Source organism: Meleagris gallopavo, chromosome 7, assembly GCF_000146605.3.
Source record: "Meleagris gallopavo isolate NT-WF06-2002-E0010 breed Aviagen turkey brand Nicholas breeding stock chromosome 7, Turkey_5.1, whole genome shotgun sequence".
Lineage (NCBI taxonomy): Eukaryota > Metazoa > Chordata > Aves > Galliformes > Phasianidae > Meleagris > Meleagris gallopavo.
Window position 1 is genome coordinate 35672616 of NC_015017.2, and position 9750 is coordinate 35682365.

Consider the following 9750-nt stretch of genomic DNA (forward strand, 5'->3'; position numbering starts at 1 on the left):
AAAAAAAAAAAAAAATTGACACCTTTATTTCTTTGACACCTTTATTTTTACATGTATGCCCTTTACTTAACGAATATATTCAGATTCATAAGTGAGAAGGATTGGCAAATGGAAAAGCAGATGAGCAGCCATCAAAATCACAGGAACTGTATTCTTTTACAAAATGCATTCCCTTAGAAGATCAGACTGAGCACTTGTTAGAAAAGTTGACAGCTCTTTCTTGTACATGCAAGTATTAGATTTTACGCAAGTGAATGCTTTAATTTATAGCTGGTTGTCTGCCCTACCTAACCATATTTCCACACTGCTTGGGAAGCTCTAGCTAAGCTACATGAATGCTAAATCTTTGAATAGCAGTATAAATTTGTTCATGATTAATGTATACCAAAGACTAAAAAGAACCAAAACAAAAATTGCTGTGTTAAAAGAGAGTTAGGGTTACGAAGTCAAATGAAGAAAAGTTAGGAAATGCTATGCTGATAGATCTGTGCAAGTTCAATTTGGCTCCATTACATGCATACATTATGATACAGTCTTTAATTACCTGATTGCATACTGCTTTCTCCATGGGGCTCCTACCTCATTCAGTGCACTGGATGAATGTGCCTCACTAAATGAGTAGCTATTCAGTGTTTCCTTTATTCTCATAATGCAGTGTGTAGCACCATGACTTATTTACTGATCTTCTAATTCTCTCTGTATATTCAGACTTTTTAATTTCCTCATGGCCTTTTCAGCGGTGCTCTTCATTGATGTAACTATGCATTTCTCATATATCGATGCTTTTACTTTCTCAAGGTAGCCATACGATAACATGAAGTTGATAGTCTTTGAAGGGAAATGGAGGATGCTAAATTCTGTCAGCATTCTCTGATGTTGAATATCTGCTTTAAGACTTAAAATCTCTATGATCCTGTAAACATTTAAACCAGTGAGATATATTCTTTATCCTGAGTAATCTTCAGTATCTTATTTTGTATGATATATTGTAACAAGGAGTAAATTATCTTTCTAGTTGGCAAGAAAGTGAACTTAAGAAGACCTTGGTTTTAAGCACTAGAAGTTATTTAATACTGAAATCTAAGTACTAATGGAAGTTATGCACCGAAATGTGTCTGAGAATTTGCCCACTACTGTTATCCCCATAATGTATGTTCAATGGGCCCAATATTTATATGTAGCAACACTAAGGTGTGATTTGTTTGATGCATCAACAGTGCCAGTGGCATTCCTCGTGCCGTAAGTGGGTCATAAACAGATACTCAAGGGGAAATTTTGCCCAGTGATCAATGGTTGCATACTTACAGGTCTCTGCCTTCTACAGGTTTCTGTCTGATATTGGGATATTGGGATCTGTCTGATCTCTTGGCAAGATCTTCATGTACTTCTTCCTTCCCCTTTAAAGCCTATATATGGTCTTGCCTTAGTATTCCTGAGATCACAATGCTCTGAATATTATCACCTTTGCAGAAGCATTAGTTTGATTGCTTTTATATTGCAAATAATATCTTGTCATTCATCTTAGTTTGAGCTGGTATGTATTCCATTACTTTATAAATGCCTATTGGAAATATGACTCTGATGGGTAGCTATAAGGAAAGAATATACAATATAGCTGAGCCAAAACATATAATTCTTTTTTACTTTGAGAGAGTTCAGAGAGTGGTCATTTAGCACAAGACTTCATTTTATTTATTTAGTATTTGTAATATGCCATGTAACTCAGCTTTGTAGTGGGCAGTACATGATTTTAAATGGTAGAGAGTAACAAATGCAGAAAGTTCTGTCATTCCAGGTATATGTAAAAATTGAGATATGCACATTTTGTCTCTGGCAAAATCTCAGCATTGAAGCTATTTGGTGCAGTCTTCCCTCTGAGCAAGTTGATCTAACATGCCACTTTATTTAAACTGCATTTATCACCATCTCCATTTTTGTACAGCTATGAAATTGACTTGTTCTGGTACATCCCACAATACCTGATTAACCCTCCTAGCAATTGTGAATGGAAATATTCAGGAGAAGTCTTCTGTGTGATTTCCCACGCTGCTCTGTGATCGCTGTTCTGAAGTAATGCTTTCTCTGCTCTGTGCATTCTAAGTACGACAGGCAATGCTGTTTTCTTTTCTGCTGTTTTCCTTTTTTCTCCCTCTCTTTGTTCAGTGCAGGAGAGCCCAAAGTATGCTCTCCTTTTTTGAAAGCGAGGAGACAACAAACCCTTAATTTTAGACCTTTATTTGGGGAAACAAAATGAATCCTTGTCTTCACAAGTGGTTCTGAGTCCTGCCAACCTCAGGCTCTGCAGTCCTGATTTAAAGATGTAAGCCCTGAAGAGTCCTTAACCGTGAACTTTACTGAAGGGTAGGCTACAGAGTTTGTGTGATGTTGTAAAATTGTTTCATTTATGTCTGCTATTTCCCTATCTATAGAGTCACACAATATGTGTTTTGTGGGAAATATTTCACTTAAGGTTAGAGATTTTGGTATTTGTTAATTATTGCTACACTAATCAAAGTAAGTAAACCTTTAACCATTTCCATGCTCTTAAGCTTGAATATCAACATACTTTTTCTACTGATTGTGAATTAGCTGTCCTATTTTTAATATTTAATTTTCCTTAATTGTTGTGAGAATACATCATTTAAAATTTATTTTAAAATGTATTTTATTTTCTTAAAACAAATTGTTTCAGACAAAAGGAAACTATTCTTTTAAAATTACTTTCTTTTAACTAGTTCTTTTTAAAAGTAAAAGTGGGAAATTTGGTATTTTTGGAAAGAGTATTTTGGATACACCTTTCTTAGAAAATTAATAATAGCTTTTCTTTTCAGTAGATTATAATTCTTTCAGGGAAATAGCACCTAAGCTTTTGTGGCCATCACTGAATTGCAGATCGCCTATGCAGATGTTGCAGTACGATTTATTTCATGTTTCTGCTCCTTTGCTGATGTGTACAGCCTTGTAAAAATATTAAGTACTCATAGAGAGGGGAGTTACTATGTTGCTCTAGCAACAGGGGAAGAGGATAGAAGTGAAGTAAACACTTCTGTATTGCCTTCAGTTGAGTGTTTATACAGTAACCCATCAACAGGTGAATCTTCTTTGTGGGGAATAAAGGTGAGAAAATCTGCTGGGATATTCTAGCTGCTATAATTTATCAGCTGCATCAGCAAGGCTAGGCTCTTTGTCAGGCAATAAACAAGAAATCTTATAAAGGATAAATGGCTCACCCTTAAAGAAATCCTGGGACATCAATCATGAAGAATCAACTTTGAAATTAGCTCCTCTGTGTTTGTGAAATAATCAGAATCACTACATAAAATTACAACTGGAACCACTGTGAGGCAAAGGAGAAGCTGAATTTTGCCTTACCCTGTGCTGGAGCTGTGACCTGGATTATATAAAAAGCAAAGAATCTTTGATCTTCACTGACTCCTATATTTCCCTTAGCAGCTGCAAGATTTAGTAAATGGCACAGAAACTCTTGAGAGTGGCAGTGTAGGGGTGTATAAAGCAGAGGGACTGTAGCATAATGCTGCAATACCTTCAGAGCATGGCAGAGCATCTGGGTTCACCTTCTGACTGCCAAATACAGCACAGTAGATATAAATACTTATTTCCTCTAATTTCCTTGCAGTCAATGAGCAATGGATTTTTTTTGGCAAATCTTGAAAAGGTTTACTCTTCAGATACTTTAGAATGTTTTTTTCAAATAAAACTGCTTTGCAGTAAGTTTATCCAACTGAAGTAATTGCAGAAGACATATATCAACAGCTGAAGACTAGTGAACAGATAGGGCTGTTACCAGGTTTCTGTGGCCTAGAAGTCCTTGGTAAGTGTGTACATTGAACCAAGTGTCTCTGAATGTCTGATATTAAAGCAAGTCTGATTGTAACCAGCATCCCATCCAATCCTCATCAGTAAGAAGGAGTCTCCTGCTGTTTCTGAACATCTCCAAGGAATTCAGATAATCTTCAATGCCTTCAAAGGCATGGAAGGTGACTGTTACTTCTTAGCAGTGTCAGATGCTAAAGATGGTAAATATTTCAAACTTATGTAGAGGAAAACAAAAACAAAAGAACAAAAACTCTCTCCTTATCTTCGCAGCCCTTAAGAAAACCTAACAGTGTGATCTTTATGTAACTGTTGCAGTCAAGGTAGTCTGAATCTGGAAAAAGCTTAAAATCAGGACAAGAAGTAATGGCCTCAAGTTGTGCCAGAGGAAGTTCAGGTTGGATATTAGGAAGAATTTCTTCTCTGAAGGAGTGGTGATGCATTGGCACAGGCTGCCCAGGGAGATGATAGAGACACCATCTCTGAAAGTGCTCAAGAACTGTGGAGATGTGGCAGTGAGGGAATGTGGTCAGTGGGCATGGTGAGAATGGATTAAGTTGGACTCATTGATCTTAGTGGTCTTCTTCAACCCTAATGATTCTATGATTCTATTCTGTAATCTCTTTTCTGAAAGTAATAACCAGCCCCAAATCATGCTTCTAAATCATACCACCCTGTGGATCTACCTGTTCAAAGAATGCTAGGAACTACAAATAATTCTCTTTCCTAACTGAAATTCATTAAAGCAGAGGATTTATTTATTTTATTTATTTATTTTTTTGAACCTCAAACCACTTCCTGATTTTTCTTTTAAACATGTAGGGTGAAAAGCTGCCACTGGCCTCATTTTACAATTCTGCCAAAAACAGCACGCCTCTCCAGATCTTGGCATGAAATTTTAGGAAAGGTCTATCAACTGAAGATAACATGAAGGTGATCAAATCCTTTTAAATTGTCTTTTCCCCCTCAAAACCTGACTGAATATGATCCTGAGCTGCCCAATTCAGGTGACTGCTCTGAGCAGGACCAGACTTAGCAATCCTGTTATTTGACATTCTGCCTATGGGGAAAGCTATAACATTCCTCCAAAAAATTCCAAGCAAATATTCCTTCAAATGTAAATTCCAAATGCTCCTAATCTCACTTCTTGCTCACCCCTCTTCTAATCTGATGCCCTCAGAAATGACGTGACTGTTGTCTTCTTTGATAATTAGTCGCTAGCACAACATAAAATCTGGTGGCCGTTGGCATTTTTTCTTGGTTAAATGATCTGGATCTAATGGTGAAGCAGAAAAATGCATCTCGATAAATAAAACTGTACAAGCACCTTGCAGGCATGATTAACTGTTTGGTGCTGCTCAGCTTCCCAGGTAGAATGGAGCTGTGATATGTTGGAGCATCGCAACAGCCATAGAGGAAGACCAGGAGCAATCCAGATACTGAGAGGAGACTACAGTTTGTTCCCATCCCTGTGCTTTTATGCAAAAGATAGAGGCCATTGTAAAGCAGGTGGAAGCTGTAGCCTCCTCTGTCATATCCTTGTGGGCATAAAATCTGATTCTTTTTCTGCCTTATTAACGTCCTTTCAGTGATGTCACTGTTTGAATTTGCAGAGGCTTGTTTGTTATGATTAGGCTTCTCCTGCTGAAGAGTGCAGCTTTTCTATAACAGAGCTCAGAGCTGAGACCATTTAGCCCAGTGTGGGAGAGGAAGTTTAGTAAAAATCATTTTCTGAACGGAGTTCTGAACCAAGATGGCCTTAGCAGTTTGCACTCCAACAAGATGACATAAATGATATAAAATGTAGTTACTTGTATGTCCAGGAGATTATGTTGTAAGGCTGTTTAGCTTGGAGTGAACAGCAGGAAAGTGCAGAGTAGTTGAAACTACCTAAAAGGTGATTTCTTTATTTCCTACCTTCCAGCCAGAAAATTTATAGTTTGAGTACATCTTGTTGTAAATGTATTGTTATCGTTGCTTCATAAAGCAGCAGCATCTCTTTCTAAAGGCTGCCTAGTCTCTCTCTGACCTCTGGAGCTATAAAGACGAGTGTTTGTGTCATTTTGTGCAGGAGATGTCTTATCTTTATAACTAGCACATTTTCAAAGCAAAGTCAGCTTCTTATTGCTTGTATTTCACAGTCGTAAAGTTTATTTAAAACAGAAAGAAATCTTACCATTGCAACATATGACATTGTTACACTACTATTTGCTCCTTGTATTTAACCTACTCACTTTAGACACAGCACATCTGATCAGGAAAACGTTTGCATATGGGTAAATCCACTGCTTGCATTCTTTTTCATAGCCTGCATGTTCTCAGCTGTTAGCAAATGATCTTTGATTTTTGTTTAAATGTAAATTAAACTTGAAATTGACAGTACAAATCGAGGTCATCTTGAGATGACTTTGTTTACATGCAAATGTTCGTGAGATATATGTATACATATATATATATGTCTTTGTGTCTATTAACTAAATTACTCATATATTAAACAAGATCTCCCCTGTCACTTTGGGTATACTCCTCTTTTCTCACAGTCCATTAAGCATCAGTCCCTGAAGGTTTACTTTTTTAGAGTGCCTGTTTTATTGCATGCAATTTCTTCATGAATGACTGCTGCGCTGAAGGCAACATCATGTCTATAAACTAGATGTTTATATACTACAGTAAGCCTTGAGCAAGGTAATATGGTTTACATAATTACACATGTGAGAAAAAAGATCAATTAAAACTATAAGTGTAGTTACTTTCATAGATTTGTACTCAGTAGATGTTGGCAGCCAGGCATAATTTGAAAGTCCTTGATCTGGCTTGTTAAGGAGTTACAGCTCTCACTTAGCAGAGAGGTTAAGGTTGACAATGTCACAAATGAAGCACCGACTTCTTTAATAAGGCCAAAACTTCACCTTAAAAGAATGCTAAGCAAGTGGATGCCATTATTTTCAAGCAACCATTGTTTACTCATCCACTATTCAATTGTCTGTTAATCATAATGAACCAAAACAAGTACAAGTTCTTTTCTGCTATTTCTCTTTGGTCTCTATAGTACATTACAGGTTACATGTAGAATTTAAAAAGTTGTTAGTGGTTAAGTTCACATACTTGGCTCTGGATTTTGTTTAAAGGAGCTTGAAGTCATTAAGGTAACATGTTCTATGGAAATACAACCCCTTCTACTCAAACCTCAAATTTTAAGACTAAATGTTTGAGAATGCTTGTTGAAAGGAGTATTTATCAAATGAAGATTACAACAGTTTGTCAATTCAAGAATTATGAGAGACTGAGGTAACTATTTACCACTGTGAAGAATTTTAAGCTTCTTGAGTAGGAATACATATCTTGATTAAAAATCAGAAGGGAATAAGATAAAAAAGCATGAATATCTGTCTTGTATTGTGCAGTCACAGCTTGTCCTTCTGTGAATAACTATTTCTAATATTGATAATTAAATAGAATTGGAGAGTTGTTAAGGTTGGAAGGGATCAATAAAATCACCAAGTTCACTCTTAAATGACCCCCATCACGCTCACTACCCACATGCCTCAGTGCCACATCTCCACTGTTCCTGAACACCTCCAGGGACGGTGACTCCACCCTCCCCCTGGGCAGTCTGTGCCACTGCATCCCCACTCCTCCAGATGAGTTTTTCCTAATGTATGCTACAAATTAAAGAAATAGTAGAAAATGTTCCACTGATATTAACTTTTTTTTTTTTCATAATTTAATACTGGATTTCCTATTGCTTGTATGCATTTTTTTTCAGCATTTCCATCCTGCAGGAAGTAGGAGCAGAGGAATAGTAAAACAAAATTAGTATCATTTGTCATAGTTTTCCCACTGGATGTCTTGATGGTTTAAATTTCCTTTTCTACTACTACTAAGAATTTTTAATAAGCATAATGGAGCCATATAATTTAGCACCTTGGGGGAAGCTGGAAGAGAAAATGTTTTTGTGACAGAAAATAAATCTGAAATATTTCCAAATGGAAATAATGATAAATTTTCACTTTTACTTCCTAAGCCTCTTTCCCTTAGTCTAATTTCTGCTTAACAGTTTGCACAATGAAATAAAATTATATCTTTTATTTTATTTAGTTCTTAAAAATGAGCTTTTTTCTTTTTTTTTTTGTTGCATGTGGAAAGGGGAGCTGAAGAATGCCATGCAGAAAAATCTACTTTAGACTTTAGAAACTCTATGAGTTTCAATCGATTTTTCCTTTTCTCTGAACTGTGTTTGCATGCTTTAAATGATTTAGTGGTCATTAGTTCAGGTTAGAGAAAACTTTTACTCTGTTACTGTGAACAGCGGAATTGAATAAAAGAAAGGAAAATGCTTCACTTGAAGAGATCTGAAAGAAAAATTATGGTGCTTAGGAGTTTAAATTGGGATATGGCACCAAGCTGCCTTCTTTTTAATCCTTACTAATTTAAAAGTGTGAGGCTCATAGAAAAACATAATGGACTTATGAACTGAAATCTTTCTCAATGGGAATTTCACTGTCTGTATTAGGCAATATTGTCCCTGTTTTACCAGAGAGACCAATAATAGGAAATAAGCCTGGCTTTTACATCTCTGCTTGGTTTCTGCATTAGTGAAGGCAAAGGAAGAATCTGAATTTCTTTTAGCTCAGCCTGGAGTGATCTCTAGGCATTTTGGACAAAGAGTTAACTCAATATGGTCCCAGAATAATAGGAATTTATATATATTCTTTGTTGGACTCCATTTAGTGAAGTTGATATTACTGCTTGTGGCTGCTTTGTGGTGACAATGACATCTTTTCTGGAATAGTGAAAGGGACAGTGTAATAATGGAGCTTACAACAGAGTGCCTTTCCTGCCATAAGAGCAGAGGTGATGCACTGTTTAAGATTTGTGAGCAAATGCTTTGTGCCATTATCTGTTTTTTAAGCATGCAGCAAACTAATTTTTAATCGCAAGAGGAAGATTTGCTTTTCCATTTTCAGCAAACTCCTTAATAGGTATTCTCAATTAATAGGTATTCTCAATTATTATAATTCATCATAAGTTTTAATTATGGCATTTTCTTTTGCTGCATTTTGTTATGAGAAAAGCATATTATTTAGCAATCGAGTACTTCTGGACCAGATCTCTTAGAGATATGAGTTGTCTCAGATTTCATTCAGTGTTGCTGGAACTGTTGCTCGGTTCCTGCTTTTCTCCTGAGAATTTGTGCTACTATTTTTTTCCTATAGGATGCAATATTTAAGTCAAGCGATCACATTCCCAAGACAGTGCCTGCCAGCTTTATTAAGTAATTGGATTGCAGGAGTCATGGTTACGGATCAGCCTTTGTTGACAGGAATTCAGCAGGGAAAGCAGAACTTTATTCCAAACTACAGCACAGCACTTCCCCAGAGGGGCCAATGAACACAAGAGAAATATGTGAGCAGGAAAATCTCTCTGTAACAATCATTGCTTATTAATGTATAAAAGAGAAGAGCACTAAGTTATGAGTCTGTCTCCGGTTTCTTAGAATAGATTAATAGCTGTTTTGGTTATGTTAGCCACAGTTTCTTTCTGGGCTTTACACTATTGTGGCTACTGTGAAAAAGATGGAAGGAATTTCTATTGTCAATAACAGTTACGTACTGCCATTGCCTTTTTTTCTTTTGTTATCTTTTGGTTTGGATTGGTTTTAAGATGCTTGAGATTTTTGTAAAGAAAACTGATACTTTAATGCAAAAAGTTGCAGCACTTGTTTGGGAAATATTTTTGTTTATTCTGTTTATTCCCCTTGTCTTCATGTTTTATCCATAGAGGTTTTCAGTCTTGTTGGTGGTTGCTTTTTGTAATCCATGGCTTTCTCACAAATTTTTCAAAAAGTTAAATTTGAAGACTAACATCATTTTGTAGTTGTGACCTCTTAGAGGAAATTTCTGTCCTCTACTCACA